This window comes from Sarcophilus harrisii, chromosome 5 (genome assembly GCF_902635505.1).
Source record: "Sarcophilus harrisii chromosome 5, mSarHar1.11, whole genome shotgun sequence".
Lineage (NCBI taxonomy): Eukaryota > Metazoa > Chordata > Mammalia > Dasyuromorphia > Dasyuridae > Sarcophilus > Sarcophilus harrisii.
The window spans coordinates 63,180,455-63,198,090 of NC_045430.1; the positions used below are offsets into that span (position 1 = coordinate 63,180,455).

A 17,636-nucleotide genomic window follows, 5' to 3' on the forward strand; every position below is an offset into this window, starting at 1 on the left:
TGGCATCCTCTCTCTCTTCCTCATTGTTCCCTTTCCTCCCTCCTGGGTATATCACTACTTCTGGTCTCACCTTGGACAAGGGGTCTTAAACCTATAAATATAAAATTGTAGGGAGTCCATGAACATCAAAAGGAAAAAAAATACATCTTTATTTTTTATTAACTTTTCGTTTTCTTGGTAATACTGTGTGTTTTGTGTATTTAAAAACATTCTGAGAAGGGGTATATGGGCATCTGTGAGCAGCCAAATGGGTCATGAGACCATCAAAAAATTAAGGATTCCTTAGAGTCTAAATCCTAGCCTGTACTCTCTTCCTTCCATACCTTGCTCTCAATTGAGTGTCAATAATCCTCTATAAAGTGTTCACTGATAACTAATTCAGGTAGTCCCAAAGGCATGATCTAATCACCTTATCTTAATACTTGTATTTTTTCCAGGGGCCTGTTGAGGAAAGGAAAGCCTCCTTAAGAACCAAAGAAAGAAAGTTGCAAAATAACTCAAGAGGCCACAGAATAGATAAGAGTGCTAGAGTTAGGGAATCTGGATCCAAGAATCAGCTTTGCCAATTACTAGCTACATGACCTTGGCCAAGCCATTTAACCTCTCCAGATCTCAGTTTCCTTCATCTATAAAATGAGTATATGGAACAAGATGACTTCCAAGGTTCCTTCAAACTCTGAATCCATGATCCTGGAGTAGGGTTGATATTTAGGTCAAACATTTGTGCCAAGAAGTCTCTCAAGCCATAACACATAGTGGGTGGTGGGTAGAACAGGTCCTACCACTAAACTTGCTGTCCATTAAGTTGATGCCTTTCCTAGGATCTGAGCAAAATTTCAGCTCCGAGCCAACTCTGATATATGAGAAAGAACCCTGGACTCAAAGACAATAGACCTGTATTCAAATCCTGAATCCTATCCTTCCTAGCTGTGTGACTCTGGGCAAGTCATTGTGAACCTCTCTGAGTTTCAATTTTATCATCTATAAAATAGGAGGGATACTTATGTGAAAATGTTAAATAATATATGTATACAAACACTCATATAAGCAGATGTGTACTGTATAAGTGGCTGTTGCTGGTTCAGTATTTTACAAGACTCCAAATTAATGTGTTTTTCTTTCTTCTTTTTGTTTCCTTTTCTCCAGGAACGAGTGGAATATCTCTTTCTCATCATTTTTACAGTGGAAGCATTTTTAAAAGTAATAGCATATGGACTTCTCTTTCACCCCAATGCTTACCTCCGCAATGGCTGGAATTTACTAGATTTTATAATTGTGGTAGTAGGGTAAGTAATCCCCACACACACACACACACACCCCTACCTTTTTTTTCTTCTCTCTCCCTTCTCCTGTTTCTTTTTGACTGGTCTGTAACTACATTGGGTTTCTGAGTAAAAATAATGCTCAAAAGAAATCACTTGGGCACATCACTTAACCCCAATTGCCTCTTCAAAAAAAAGGAGGTGATAATATTCGTATTCATATTACATATTCCATAAGGTTACTGTGAGGAAAATACTTTGTAAAGAAAGTACTTTGTAAATTTTAAATTGCTAAATAAATATGAGTTATTATAGTTCTGTCAGTCTACATACCTGCACATACTTGCTAACTTGTGGGAACCTATAGTGTATAGATGAGTCAAGCATGAATTATTTGTACACAGTTATTAAATCCATTTTCAAATTATGTACATAAGTGGTTTCTCCTAAACCATGGATTTATTTATTTTTTGCATTATACTAGATATTTTTGGTAATTTATTTATTCTCATGAAATCCTCAAGATAATGATTTGAATGCATAAGATAAAACACATAAAAGTATAAAGGGAAGTAATTATATTAAAATGTTCATAGATCCCGAAATAAGAGCATCATAAGAGCACCTATCATACAGTCGCATTTGCTCTGTTGTTCTCAGGGGAGAAAGGAATCTAGAAGCATTTGAGCAAAGAGGGAATCAAAGAATTGAGGATAATAATAGCCAGTATTAGTATAGCCTTTAAAGTTTATCAAGCACATCACATATAATAATATTCATTTTCTATTTGCACCAGTTCTGTGAATTAAGTAGTGTAATAGGATCTCCACTTTACAGATAAGGAAACAGTCTCAGGTAAATTAAGTAGTGGCTTCCCAGAGGTCCTATAACTAAAGTATCAGAAGTAAGATTCAAATTCAGGTCTCTATCACCACTGCCAGACAAAAAAGAAGGAAAATGTTCATAAATGTAGACCAAGCACATGTTCCCCAATATGCCCTGTCCCACTTTAGTACAGATTGTTAAAGAAAACCCACCATATGCTTTAAGAAAATATACCAAATGAGTATACTACATTAGTGTGCCTGTCTTCCCACATCTCCTCTGAAATTTACTATTTTTGTCTTTTATCATATTTGGCAATCTGATGGATATGAGGTGAAACTTCATAGTTGTTTTTATTGGCATTCCTCTTGTTGTTCATGATCTGGAGAATATTTTTATAGTATTTTATTGATTTTATGTCTTTTGAAACTGCCTATTCATATCCTTTGACAACTTAAGTATTAGGGATTGGCTCTTATTCTTATATATCTATTTCAAAACCCTATATATTTTACATGTCAGGGCTTTATCAGACATATTTGCTGCAGAGATTTTTTTCCCCAATTAATTGCTTTTAATTCTGGCTTCTTTGATTTTGTTCGTGTAAAATCTTTTTAGCTGTACAGTGCAATTATCTTTTTTTAACTTGTAGGGTCACCTCTATCCCATTAAAATTTCTCTCTCTATAATAATCAATAATCATGCAAAATATCTTCTTCTACTGTGCTTTCTCTCTCTCTCTCTTTCTCTCTCTCTCTCTCTCTCTCTCTCTCTCTCTCTCTATATATATATATATATATATATATATATAAAGATAGATATCTATCTATCTTTTTCTATCTCTTTGTCTCCATCTCTCTCATAATCTTTTATATTTAAGACATATAACCATTTGGAACTGTTTATGGTATGTGGTATGAGAGGTTAGTCTAAACCTAATTTCTGTTAACCTTCTTTTCAGTTTCTGCAAGAGTTTTTGTCAAATGGAGATTCTTATTCCAGTAATTAGTATTTTTGGATTTATCAAACATTAAACTACTGTGTTTGCTTATTCTGGATCTTGCTTATCTAATATGTTCCATTGATCAACTTCCATATTTTTAATCAGTTTTAAACATTTTTGATTGCTATTTTGTAATAGAGTTTGAGAACTGGTGATTCTAGTCCTCCTTCAGTCCTCTTTTTTTTTTTCTTATTTCACTTGAGGTTCTTGACCTTTCATCTGGATGAATTTTGATACTGGTAATTTGCCTTGCAAAAGAATCCTTCAACATCCTGTTTTGAGACCTTAAAGTTAGAAGCCCAGGGCTTGAGTCCAGAAATATATAATTTACATTTTTATAATATTTTAAGAAATATAAAGTGCTTTCTTAATAATTATCCTCCAAGACAGGTTATGACACTAGCTATGTAATGCTGGAAAATTCACTCAAACTTCTCTGTCTCTGTCTCAGCTTTTTCACCTATAGAATAGGAATAGAAAAACCATCCCTGCCTACATCATTGAACTGTTGAGCAGAAAATGCTTCATAAATTTTAAAGTGCCATATAAATGTGAGCCACCATTATTTTATTTTATTTTATTGGATCTGTGACCTCATCAATTTAGAGAATGCCCAGGAAAGGAAACTCTTCCTACCAATACAGATCAGCACCTTTTCTGCAATTTAACATCTTAGAAAGTTGAGTAGACTAGAACATTGAAAGGTTAAGTGATCTTTGGGTAAGGAGATATGTGTGTGGGAAAGAGAGAGAGACTGAGAAACAGAGACAGAGACAGAGAGATACACACAGACAGACAGACAGACAGAAACAGAGACAGAGACAGACTGAAAGAGAGACAAACAGAGAGAGAGTGAGAGAAAGAGAGAGAGAAGAAAGATAGACAAAAGTGGCACTTGAAGAGGGTAAAGTCTGGATGGTAGCAAACTTCCTCTAAAGCTTCTATTAAAGAACCACAGAAAATATCACATCAAATTCTAGGCAGAAAAGCCAACAAAAAGTCACAGTGAGCAATTTTTATAGCCCAAGGCATCTTAAAAAAATAAAAATCTGATAGAAAGAGAAGACACAGAATGGTAAAAAGACTGAACACCTGATCAGAAATTCCAGGAGACCATGCATCAAACACTGGGTACAGAATTAAGTGTCATTCGGCAACTCCATAGGCTATTACCCAATTCCAGATTGCTGTTCCAGGGGCGGAGACACTGGGGCCTCCAGACCAGGGAAAGACCTCTCTCCACATCATGCCATCTTGAATACACTGAAAATCTATGGATCCTCACATTGAACACAAGCCCAGACTGGCCATCCCCCTCAGAAGAAAGCAAAGGCAAAGTAACAAAGTCTAAAGTGAAGAAAAAAGCTGGGAAATGAATCAAAACAAACAAACCTGACCACAAAAAGCTCCTATGACAGGAAAGGTCAAGATACAAATTCAAAAGAAGACAATAACTTGAAAATATCTACAATAAAGCATCTAAAGAAAAAGTTCAGATCAGACACAAACCCAAAAGAATTCCTACAAAAGCTAAAGAAAGGGATTTTTTTAAAGCAAAAATCAATAAGACTGGTAGAAGTAAAGTTAGAGAAAGAAAGGAGAGCTATGGGAGAAATTATGAAAAAGAATTAACAGCTTGGTGAAAGGCACAAAAAATAACTCCTTAAAAATTAGAATTGGTCAAGTCAAAGCTAATGACTCTATAAGAAATAAAGAAAAGAATCAAATAATGTCAAAGACTGAAAAATAGATGTCACTAGGACTTTTCTCCAAAATACTTTTGTACCATCACTAAAAACTAAGATCAAAGTGGGGAGCAAACTCTCATGTATTTTGTAGCTGTTCATGTATCATCTATTACCTGGCCTTCCTTACAGGAATCCATATATATGCTAATTGACATCATTTTGAAGTGAACTCCTTTTATTCTGGATATTTTATTTGTTCCTCAGCTGAAAGGGGATGGACTCTGATTTTTGTTTTCTACCTTTGCTAGGGAATGACTTTGAATGGACATCAGAACTACCCTAATCAAAAAGAAACTAGTTGTTCCATCAGTGTTAGATCTGTCTCCAGAGAACTCAGAAATTCATTCATTACCTTGTGTATTCCTTCAACAAACATTCGTTAACTGTTAATCATGTGCAAGGCACAGATAGACATCACAGGAACTCTTCTGCAGAGGAGCTCATGATCTAATGGAGGTGAAAGAGCCATGAAATACAAATAACCATGATACAAAGGAGAGTGAAATACTTTGACAGTGCCAAACTGCTGTTAAAAATTAAAGAAAGACAAGATCACTAGGTGGCCACATGGATAGAGCATAAGGCTTAGAATCAGAAAGACTCATTTTCATGAATTCAGGTCTGATCTCAGGCACTTACTAGCTGTATGAACCTGGGCAAGTCACTTAATCCTGTTTGCCTCAGTTTTCTCATCTGTAAAAATGAGCAGGAATAGGAAATGGCAAATTATTGCAGTATCTTTGCCAAGAAAACTCTAATTAGAATCACAAAAAATTGGCCACTACTAAAAAATGGCTGAATTATCTATTGAAGATCACTTTCACCTTGGGAGAAAAGGAACACTTTATGGAACAAATAACATTTGAGTCTTAAAAGAAGAAATCTCAAGGGGTGGAGAAATAAAACACCAGAGTCTAGAAGATGCTGCTATTTCTTCCAATTTGTGTATGAAAAAGGGATCTTTGAAAAAGCTACAAATGATCCCAAATGCTATCAGTTCAGCACCTTCCCCAGGGCTCAGTTTTCTGTCCAGCTTTTCCACAATCATAAAAAATAAATTTCAGGAGGGAGACTATCAATTGCTGTCCTCGGATGAATGGCTGCTGCTGGGACTAATAGAAGGTCAGGGGTGACATGCAAGGGTTCATTTTTTTCTTTCTGGCTGAGTACCTTCATTTCTTTCTTTGCTGATTTAATTCAGTTAAAATTGATTGACTGCTCCCACAGTGCATGACCCAATTCTAGGTGACGAGATACAACATAGAAAAGACATCACTAAGAAACTCAGGATAGAATTTGCCTTTTAGCTCAGTCCAGTGGGAGAGTATTGTTATTGCTCTTAGCTAGGAATCATTGTCTTACATTGAGATAGGCACTTTCTCATTTGCAAAACATCATGGGACAATATTATGACCATTGGAGTTGGAGTCAGGATCTGGGTTCAGATTCTGTTTCTGCCATTTATTTACTATATGATCCTAGACAACTCACTTAAACTCTCCGAGTTTCAATTTCCTCAACTATAAAATGAGGAAGTTTGAGTAGGTAACCTAATTTCTCTTCCAACTATCAATGAATGATTTTATGCAAGTGCGATTTTTTTGTTATTTTTCAGTGGGATTATGTGAAGCAGGATTATATCCAACAGATGGGTTTGGTCATTTCCCAGTGAGTGAAGCTAAAGCCCCCAAATGCCCTTAGTGCAAGAAGTTTATGGAGCTTATTTGGGGTCTACCACTAGAATAGCTGATCCAATAAAGTATTATAGAAAGACAGCTTCAGAGTCATCATACTAAACATTCAGCCCTCCTAGATCTTAAAAAAAAATGTCTATTGACACTATTGTAGTCTGTCACAGGCTCTTGACCAATTAGTTCTTTATTAAGATCCTTGATATTTTTCCTGCTGATGTCACACTCTCTACTTTGACTTGTTCTTCAACACCTGCATCTAGAATAGAAATGGCATTATCTTAACTGTAGGCAACTCTCTTTTATCTGGAAAATCTGAGCCTTTCCTCATCCCATCCACAGAAATATCCTTTTTGCTGTGCCCCTTAATAGAACTATACAAAAAAGCTTGTTGAGTCCTTCCTCACTTCTTTTTCTTTCTTTTGTTCTGCACTCATCTAAAAGTTTGTGTCTTTCTACAGGCAGATTGGAGTTTGAAATGTCCTCTGAATGATCAGTCCTCTAGTTCATATGTATATTCTTAGCTGAGCTATTTGACTCTTGAAAGATTACCATGTAAGAAGTAGGAAGGGTGGAAAAGAGGATGTGAGGGTGCTGAAGGGAGAGCAAAGTTAAGGAGGAAAGTTCTTCCAACCTGATGCACCAACAACCCAAAAGAAGCCTACTTACCTAGAAAGAATAATTTTCCAAAGGCTCTTGCAGCAAATGATCCCCCTTGCAATATGGAAGTTATACCCTTCTGATCAACCAAGTCTTCTAAGACCTATCCTTTAGTAGAACAAAGCTCTTGCATGACAAAACTACTCTGTGCTTCTCTGAAGAGAAATAAATCTTCTGTTATATATTTATATATATATATATATATAACATATAATATTTTATATATATATGACATATAATATTATATATATATATATATATATATATATATATATCCTATAGAAAAAAAAGAGCGCTGGGTTTAGAATTGAAAGATTCAATAGAAATTTCAACTTTTTACCATGAGCAAATCATTTCTGTTTCTTCACATGTAATATAAAATCCCATTTGGTGTTCAAAGCCCTTTACAGTCTGGCTTCCTTCTCCTTTTCCAATCTTCTCAGACCTTACTACTCCTCAAAGATTTTGTAGTCCAATGGCTGTGAGCTCCTTGAGAACTGGAACTGTTTTTAGCCTTTCTTTATATCCCCAGAGCTTAGGACTACATGGCACATAGTAGGTGTTGAATTGATTAATGCTTGTTGACTGATTCCAACTAACTATAGTTACTCCCTGTGCAAGCTGTTCTAACATCTTCCTCTCAGCTTTTGATTAGCTATTGCTTATTCAAGAATGATTTTACTCTTCATCTCTACCTTCAGAATTCAACTTAACCCTTTTACCATCATCCTGCAATCTGTCTGGAATAAATATAAACACCTAGAGATAAGGCAAATTTCATTTCTGTCTTTGTATTTCCAGCCCCCAGCATGATTTCTGGTACAGAGTAGGTTCATTCATTAACAGATACTTCTTAAATTTAATTATCTATTCTATGCCCTGTATTATTCAATTGGAGAAAAAGAAGTCCAGAAAGCTGCAAGTCACAGAATAGCAGAATGTTAGAATTTGAAAGTTCTTGAGTGAACATCTCCAGAGGTTCTTAACTTTTTTGTGTGTGTCATGGACCCCTTTAGTGTACTAGTAAAGTTTATTATAGATTCTGTCTCAGAATAATATTTATAAGTGCTTAAAATATAACATATGGGTTAATCCCTTCATTTTACAGATGAGTAGATTAAGAGTTTTGAGTGACTTTACTGATTATTTGCTCCCTAATAAGTAACTGACAGACCAGAGATTTGAATTCATTTGAATCCATTCCAAGACTACTATCTTTTCCTCTCCATTTTACCAAAGTCCCACAGCTAATAGCAAGTTGGTGACTCCCATATCAAAAGAGAGACCCCCAGAACTTTACCAGAGTTGAGCAGACTCATGTAAACTCAGTATAATAAGCATAGATATACATAGCATATTCCATCATAGCATACATCTAAAAATTTTTTTAAAGCAAAACGTTTTGAAAATTCAGTCATAAAAGATCAAAGATAAAGAAACTAAAATAACATTTTTTTTTCAAATAAATTTTTAAAAACTAACAAAATGAGACATTTTTAAATATCACAGTTTTGTGGGAGGTTATTTGTTTGTTTTGAAGACCTTAGTGTGAGCCTGGGAATTCCTAGCACACCCTGTTTGCATATATATTTTATATATATATATATATAATTTACAATTATATATATAATAATTATATATTATTATTATAAGGTAATAAACCATCAGCCTGTTCAGCCCCTCTCACAAGGGCTCACAAGTACTATTATAATACAAAGACAATCCTTAAATAGGGGCAATCCTTATTCTAATCTAATCTAGATTCTCCATCTCATCAAGAATCAGTTAATAGCTCTGGGGTTCTCAAGACTTCCTGTTTAATGAAACATTCATTAAATAAAGAGAATAAAATTGATCAGATCATGACTCCTAATACGAGTGGTCTTCCAGAAATCTTCTAGTGAGTTTTGCATTCCCCTGCCTCCAAGAAGAACTGTTCCTGCATCATCCTAGTCAAGTGGTTACATTAAATGTCTCCTAACTCTCCCAATTTCATTTAGTATCTCAGAAGCATCTTTATCAAAAATAAAAAGTTTAAGGCTTGTTTTTTTTAATGTCCAGCTCTGTACCCAATCCCTCTTGATCTCTAGTCAGTGTATTTTCATAATAGTGGATTAGGTTTAATGTCTATAGAATTGTGCAAAAGGCCCAGGTCATGGCTTTAAATCCCTATGCTGGATCAATTAGCTTTACTGTATTCCACAATAATTATTATTTTAGGCAGTTGATAAAACCCTGATACATGAAGAAATCTTTCCCCATACCTCAAATGTCAGAGTTTCATCCCTTTAGCTTAGGACTGATCCCTGCTGAAATGCAAATCCCTCTCATAAGGGTAAAACTTTAAGCTGTTATCAGTCAATTATACCTTAATGTGATTTAGTATGAATGAAAGATCTAAGAACAGCTTTTAATAAAGGAATTAAAGAAGGGAAATAATAGTAGAGTTTGAAAAGAGCTCTAGGTCTTTCTAGGGTACATGTGGGGGGAATAAGACATGGGAACCATCATACCATGAAAGAGATAGAAGAATTGTGAGTTCTGGGCTGCCAAAGATACAATTTGCCACTTCCCTTAGAGCATCCTTTTTTGTTTTTTCTCTTTTCTAGGCTGTTTAGTGCAATTTTAGAACAAGCAACCAAAGCAGATGGGGCAAATGCATTAGGAGGAAAAGGGGCTGGATTTGATGTAAAAGCTCTGAGGGCTTTCCGAGTGCTACGCCCCTTACGTCTGGTGTCTGGAGTACCAAGTAAGTATGTTTAAATTCATATAAATGTACATATATACACATATACTTGTGTTTGTATATATACATATAAATAGATATAAAACCAATATTTGTATATAGTATTTCTGCTATGTCTAGGACAGGGCCATTGATAATTGAGGAGAAAATGGAATGAATGAATGGCAAACAGAGGCAGCTATTGTCTTCTGCTGGGTTGGATAGGGGAATAAGATGGTCACTGTCTGAGAAATGCTTTCAGTGGGAATTCAAAATCAGATGAGCAGAGAAGAGAGTCAGCAAGACAGAAATCTAAAGACCAGCATCTAAAGGCCAGTTTTTCACTCAGGAGAAGGTTAACATTAAAATTTGAAAGGTGAAGGATCCAGTAGCAAACCAGGAAATAAGGACAAGTCAGGTTCAGAGATATGGTTTCAAAATAAATAGGTGCCCTTTATTAATGGGTTGACACCCCGGTTAATCTCAGAGGACCAAAGATCCAATGCTTCTTTTCTGTGTTTGTCAGTTCCCATCCTAATTTTGACAGAGCAATTGACAAAGAAAAGACCACAGAAATTTGACCCACTAGCTTCTACCTGCTATTTCTTCCCTGTCTCCCTTAATTTTAGCACCTTCTCCAGGTTGACAAATTTTCATTTATCCTGTATATAACTTGTTTGTACATAGTTGTTTGCATGTTGTCTCCTCATTAGATTGTGAACTTCTTGAGAGTTCAGTCCTTGAGATTAAATACTATCTTTTGCCTGCCTTTGTATCTTCAGCGTTTAGCACAATGTTTGCCACATAGTAAGTGTCTAATAAATGTTTACTAACTGACTTTAGTGACCAGCTCCAGATCATTTCTGTTCAGGAGACAATTTTTATTTAAACAGATTGTTTAAAAATGATTTTTTTTTTGCTTAAAAAGAACTGGAAAATTCAGAATTTGAAGTCCTGGAGTTCAAGTATAAATGCCAGTATAACCCGTATGGACAAGTCATTCATCCTTTATGAGCTATCCTTATCCCACAGAAAGGGATTGGACTAAATGGTCACAAAGGTCCTTTGACAACTCTAGTACTTTCTAGCTCAATAGCTATAATCTCAGAATTAAATGTAAATATAATAAAATTGTGTATAGCTGAAATTAACTATTGAAAAATCTTGAATAAATGAATAAAGGCTTTATTAAGCATGCAAAGCAGTGTGATAAATGCCAAGGGGATACAGCTAGAAAAACATTTTAATTGAGGGGAACAAAACATAAGAAAGGTTTCTGCTACAACTTACATGGAAAAGTCCCTTGAACTTCAAGAGTGTAGCTGCAAAGCAGAGGTAATGTCTTCTGTTTCTTACATCATCATAGCTGTCTCAAGCATCCTCTATCTAGAGAGTCATCCCATATAACAAATCATATTTTTAGAAAAGAAAAATCTAATATCAATATATTGATCAATATATTTTAACATATATATTGATCAATATGCTTTAAAAGTCCAAAACTATGTATAATATGTAACTTCAATGCTTCTTAAATGTATTTTCACTGATAAAATCATACAGGATTCGGAAGTGGAATCATTTGAGAGTACCTATGCTTGACATAAACTTTCTTTTCTGGGTCTTCAGTAACTGTGTCTGTAGCACCTGTAGGAGTTGACAGGCTGCCTCTACACAGGGATTGCTTCCAAGGATGGTGACTGAGGGCACTGGCATAGAAACAATGCTATCCCCAACCTCTTGGGCTCAAGGTCCTGACCCATCAGTGTCTGAGAGGAGATAGTAGTTGAAGTAGTGGTGGCGGTGTGATTTGATGGTACATCTTGCCTCCTGTAACTCTCTAAGAGTGTCTTGCTGTTTCAGCCAGGTTGGCTTCCTTGTCCTGTATGGGACAGTTGGTTGACAGTTGGTGGGAATGACTGAGAAGGACAAAAATAGAACTGAAATGCCTATATAAAGCCAACCTTCAAACAGAAAACAAGCATATGATATGCTGGGTAACCTTAGCAGGTCTAGATTACAGACTTTTAAGGATCAAGGTCGTATTTCATGCTACTCTCACAATTTGTAGTTTCTTCTTTAATCGTATTTGTTTTTAGTCTGTTTATAATTAGTGTGTGTGTGTGTGTGTGTGTGTGTGTGTGTATGTGTACTCACTGACTCTCCTGCCTGGATATAGAAAGTTTGATTGTAAAGGAGGAATTGATTCATCCTTAGTCTGTGTATACTTAAGATGATGAGAGATCCTTAATGAATGCATGTTGATTGATAATGATTACATAAAGAAAAAGAAAAAAAAAGGAAGAGGAAGAAGGAGGGAGGGAAGGAATATTTATGCTATTGTGGGACTATAACAGGTAAAAGACCTCGTGCCTTTTAACTTCCATCAAAGGGTATACTAGCTCAGGACTTCTTAAACTTTTTTCACCCCTTTCATCTCAGTGATTTTTACATGATCCCGGGTACATAGGTATATAAAATAGGCATACAAATCAAATGTTTACTGACAACAAATCATACTTTTGCAACTCCCACATTGTTACAAGATCCCATCTGAGATTGCAAAGCACAGTTTAAGAAGCTGATCTGGATAATCGTAAGGATGCATTGGGGAAGAAAGATATGCTATTAATAGCCAGATCTAAGGAATTAATTATTTTATAATCAATAGTTTCTTTTAATCAATGTGTCAAGATGAACCAGTAGATCAAGATTAAATAGGTAGAAGTAGGAGGACAGAAGTCATAGAAGCTAAAGACTTTGTTTTGAAAAGTCATGTATTGAAGCACTCGATGCATCAGCTATAGGTATTAGTGATTAATTCTAAACTTAGACTAGCAAAGCACTAATGGGCAAGATGAGCGCCATTCTAAGTTGTATTGAATCAAACTGACTGGGAAAAACTAGTTGTTTCCATATTTTGAATGTCATTAAGGACTAACTTAGTGGGTGTAGAAGATAAATTATAAGTCCTTCAGAATGTTAGTTAATAAATATTATTTCCCACAGTCACATAGTCCTGTAATAGCCATTAAGGATATATAAAAAAAAAGAATACATATTTGCCTTCAAGGGATTTTAAGTTTTAAAAATAGATAAATTAGGCAAACAAATGCATTTAAAATATGAAATTACAGTAAATACTAAAATACATTGACTGGGAGAGTTGGATTGGAGAACAGATTAATACTTGGCAGGTGGAAATGTTCTGAACTTTACCTCATATTCAGTCTTTGAGCAAGGATCCATTGTATGTACTTATTTACTTCCTATAGAATGTTAGTTAAAAAAATATCTTAAGGATAATCTAAACCAACCAGTTTGGAGTTGAGCAAACAAAAGTCTTTCATCTCGTTAAAATTTCAATCAAAATTATGAGGTAATCTAAATTGAAAATCTAATGGATATTTTGGTGTTCAAGGTGATAGCACTAATATGAAATCACAGGTGCCCTTGAACACATGGCTTTGTGCTTGGAGTTCATATATTGTCCATATATTCTGTAGACCCATAATAAAGAATGCTCATTTCATTTACTTGACACTTCTAACAGTATTTTATATATATATATATGTATATATATTCCTTTTATGGTCAGCTTCCTGGAAAAACAGCAGACAAAATAGCATTTGATATGACAAATATTTCCATTTGAGAAGGAATAAAGATAACAGATAATCTGTGTAAAAATCCTGAAACAATTTTGTATAGCCTTAGGATTTTATTTACCCTAATATACCTAATAAACCCAGCAATTCCTAATCCAACTAGAGAATACCAGACACACCAAACTGCTTCCTAAATACTTTCTGTCTCTTTTCTACTTTCTTTATGCTATGGGTTGTCCTGTGTGGGAAATAACAAGAAATCCAATATGACTGGATCACAGACTGCACAGAGGAATGTAATGTATAAGGAGACTTGGAAAGATAGAAAGAGACCAGGTTGTGAAGAGGTTTAAATGCTGAACAAAAGAGTTTATTTTTGATCTTTGATGTTCTAGGAGTCACTGAACCTTACTAAATAGGTGGATGATGAAGTCAAACCTGTGTAAGAAAATCATTTTGGCAGCTGAGTGGAGGATAAATTAAAGTGGAGAAAGGCCTGAGGATGCAAGATCAATTAGAAGGCTATTAAAATAAACTAAGCAAGACATGATGAGGAACTGAACTCAGATGATGGTGCCATAAGGGGAGGAAGAGGTTAGATGCAAGAAAAGTTATGGAAGTAGAAATGACATGTTTTGGCAAATGATTGGATATGTGGGAAGAGAGACTAGTCAGGAGTTGAAGATGATGTGCATGTTACAAATCTGGCTGACTGGAAGACTCATTTGCTCTCAACAGAAATAGGGAATTTCAAAATGGGAGTGGGTTTGGGGTGGAAGAGGGGGAGATAATGATTTCTATTTCAGACATGCTGAGTTCAAGATGCCTGCAGACATGCAGTTTGACATGTATAATAAACAGCTGATAATGTAGTACTGGAATTCGGGAGAGAAATAAGAAATGGAAATAATAGATCTAGGAGTCATCTGCATAGGAAGATCATTGAATCCATGGGAACTAATGAGATTACGGAGAAATAGTAGCTAGGAGAGGAGGGAAAGGAAAAGGAAATAGGAAATCCCCTAAAGGGGAAGGGAAGGAAATAAAAGAGAGAGAACAGGAAAAGAGAAGAGAAGAATGGGAAGGAGAGGGAAAAAATAGATGAGAGAACTTTAGAGCACAGGGAATGAAGCATGGATGCTAAATGAAAACTTATAGGTTTCAAGGAACCCAGAAATTTCAGATGACTTTGCTTGAAAATGTGCAGGTCCTTCTCCCAGAATGACTGTACTCTGTTCAGAATGGACTGTCCTTTCTTTCTCACCTTCTCCCCTTCTTCTCCCCTACTTCCCACTAAATCGAATTTGCCCATGAATCAAAATTCTTGGTCACATCTCTGTTAACAGCAATACACATTGACCTCTAATAGTTGAATAACAATATTACATACCAGAACAAATCATCTCATTAAAGCATTACTTCAAAATTGCAAAAGATCTATGATAGCATTGATGGAGCTAATAGCCTTCTCCACACCTCAATAGACAGTCTTTATGCATTACTGTAGACAAAAAATTCTATCACCTGATGGCCAACCTTCTAGTAATAGGACCCTCTGGGATTAATTAGATTGGTGCTCAGATAACAGACATTACTGGGTCTGTATTTAAAATTTTTATAGCTTGGTAAAAGCTTCCAAAGATTTTAATCCGTTGTTTTAGTTTTTATGAATCCAGGGTCACCTCTATGCCAGAGGGAGGTATCAGAATATAACTTCAGAGAAGATGATATTACTAACTGGCATTATGTTTGTTTAGCCTTTTCAAGTTTTCCAAATCACATTCCCATCTAGATATCGTCTAAATCCCAATATAATCATCAAAAAATTTATCAAACACCTGATGTGTGCCAGGAACTCTGCTATGTGCTAGAGATACAAATTTATATCGGTTTCAATGAAAATGGAACCTGACCTCAAAGAGCTCATATTCTACCTGTTGGTGATGTATATATTCTCTGTGAATGGACCAGTATGTCAGTTAAGTTCTGAAAGACATAACTCTATGCAAAAATTTTCTAGAGTCCAAGAAATTTTTTTTCAAAAAATTCAGGGGAGTTTTCAAGAGTTCAAGAATGTAATAGGGCAAAGGGAAGGGTTGGAGTTCTATTAAGCAAGACTCCAATAGATGATAATCTAAAGTTTTTGAGCAACTTGAATAAAGGCTCCATCTATGAGCACCTGGTGAATTCTTGAATAATTGAAATTATTTTGGTTCATGGGCTTCATTTACAATGTTGCGCAATCAGTGAAGAAATATCAATTCCTCTTTTTACTGGTCATCCAATTCTTAGGCACATAGATAGATACAGTTATAGAATTATAATGATGTGTACAATAAATATTGTGTCAAACTATCATTCCAATCCTACCCATTGTTGGGATTAAATATTTGTAGGTAACTGATTCATGTATTTGTTGAATAATGAGTAAAAGGTCTTCCATCTGTCATGTCAGAGATGTCAAATTAGCTTAGATTTTTTAAATGTTATATAGTTCCTTTAACTCTTATTTTGAAGAGCGGGGGGGAGAGGGAAGAGGCATTTTGGCAGAGACTTTTTTAAAGGAATATTTCACAACTCTGAATACCAATTAATGTAACTAACAAAATGCTCTACAACTTGATACCTTTATCAGATGAGAATGCCTCTTTGATTGCCTTCCAGGATCAAATGTGTAAACTAGCTGTGAACAATTCCAAGACAGCTATTGAATCAACTAATCAATCAAAGCATAAACTAAGTTCAAGCAGTGAAGTACTTCAAGAGCAATTGGATAAAATCAGATAATGAAATATTTTGGAACTGGTTGAAGAAATTAGACACATTTCTGTGCCTATGTTTATCAGAGAAAGATATGCCATCAATTGCTTCAAGATGTAAGCTTTACAAACCAAAGTGCTTTGAGGGGCCAATTATTTCTCCTAAAACGGAAGGGAGCAAGAAGGAAGAAGAGTGATTCTAAATGGACCATTGCATTCTTCCTATACTTCCCCTTACCCCCAACCATTGACCATATTATTGGACAGATTGAGATAAATACTAGACATATCAACAAAAGGCAACTTCAGAGGAGCTTTTTTGAGTGGAAAGACTAGCAGTACCACATCTCTAAAAGGTTTCCCAGCAAAAAGCCTCACAGTACTCCTTAGAACTTCATAATGACTTTGGAAAAGGAAAAAAGAATTTCCATCTATCAAACTCTGAGTTATTCCTTTGCCATGTTGCTCTCTAAACTTGAGTCCATCTCCCCTTGAACCCCTTATGTACTAAGGGGAAAAAATGTGTCCCAGACTTTCAGTAGGATAATTTGGTTCAAATTATTCTTGTTATACTATCAGAAAGCGTTGCTTTTTGAAAGCTAATTAACTCTAGATAGCTAATGATGGTAGCACCCTGGTGGGGACTCATGAATGGCAGCCCTAAATTTTTTTTTTATTCCTTTAAGGTTACCCTTAGAAACTGCAAAGGAGCAGTAGTCAGACACCCTCTGAGGAGACAATATCCTACTTCTAGTTAGAGTTTGAAGAGTGAGCCCAGAGAGAACGCTTCAACAAAAAGCAAAAATAGTTCCTGATCTCAAGAAGCTTATATTCTAATGGCAGAGGCAATATGAAAATAATCAGGAACATATAAAATATAAATAGAGCAAATAGAAAGCAGTCTCAAAGAAAGAGTTAACAGAAATTGGGAAAGGTCTCATGCAGAAAATGGAAACTGAGTCTTGAAAGAAGCCAAAGAACTAAGAGGCAACTAACTATTCCAGGTATACAAGATAATCAGTACAGAGACATGCAACCGGGTGGTAGATTGAGTGTTGTGTGCAAGGAACCTCAAATAGGGCCAGAGTAGCTAGTTCATAGAGTATGGCAAGAGGAGTAAAGGTTAAAAACATAGCAAGGGGCTAGAATAATAGTAGTTTTAAGTGACAAATAGAGGGCTTTATATTTGATATCAGAGATGACAGAGAATTACTGGATTAGTGAGTAGAAAGGGGACATTGATGACCTTACAGGGGTCCTCAAACTATGGCCCACGGGCCAGATGCAACAGCTGAGGACGATTATCCCCCTCACCCAGGGCTATGAAGTTTCTTTATTTAAAGGCCCACAAAACA

At 35.5% G+C, this 17,636-nt stretch overlaps 1 protein-coding gene across 2 annotated transcripts in view; it reads left to right on the top strand.

The window, feature by feature from the left end:
• The first annotated feature begins 1,155 nt into the window (after positions 1 to 1,155).
• LOC100926503 (voltage-dependent L-type calcium channel subunit alpha-1C) overlaps positions 1,156 to 17,636 on the top strand; it is a 342,775-nt gene continuing 326,294 nt past the window's right edge. For both annotated transcript variants that reach the window (XM_031937793.1, XM_031937792.1), the window contains exons 1-2: positions 1,156 to 1,286; positions 9,799 to 9,938. The gene's annotated coding sequence lies outside the window, so the exon portion shown is untranslated. The remainder of the gene's footprint in view (positions 1,287 to 9,798; positions 9,939 to 17,636) is intronic.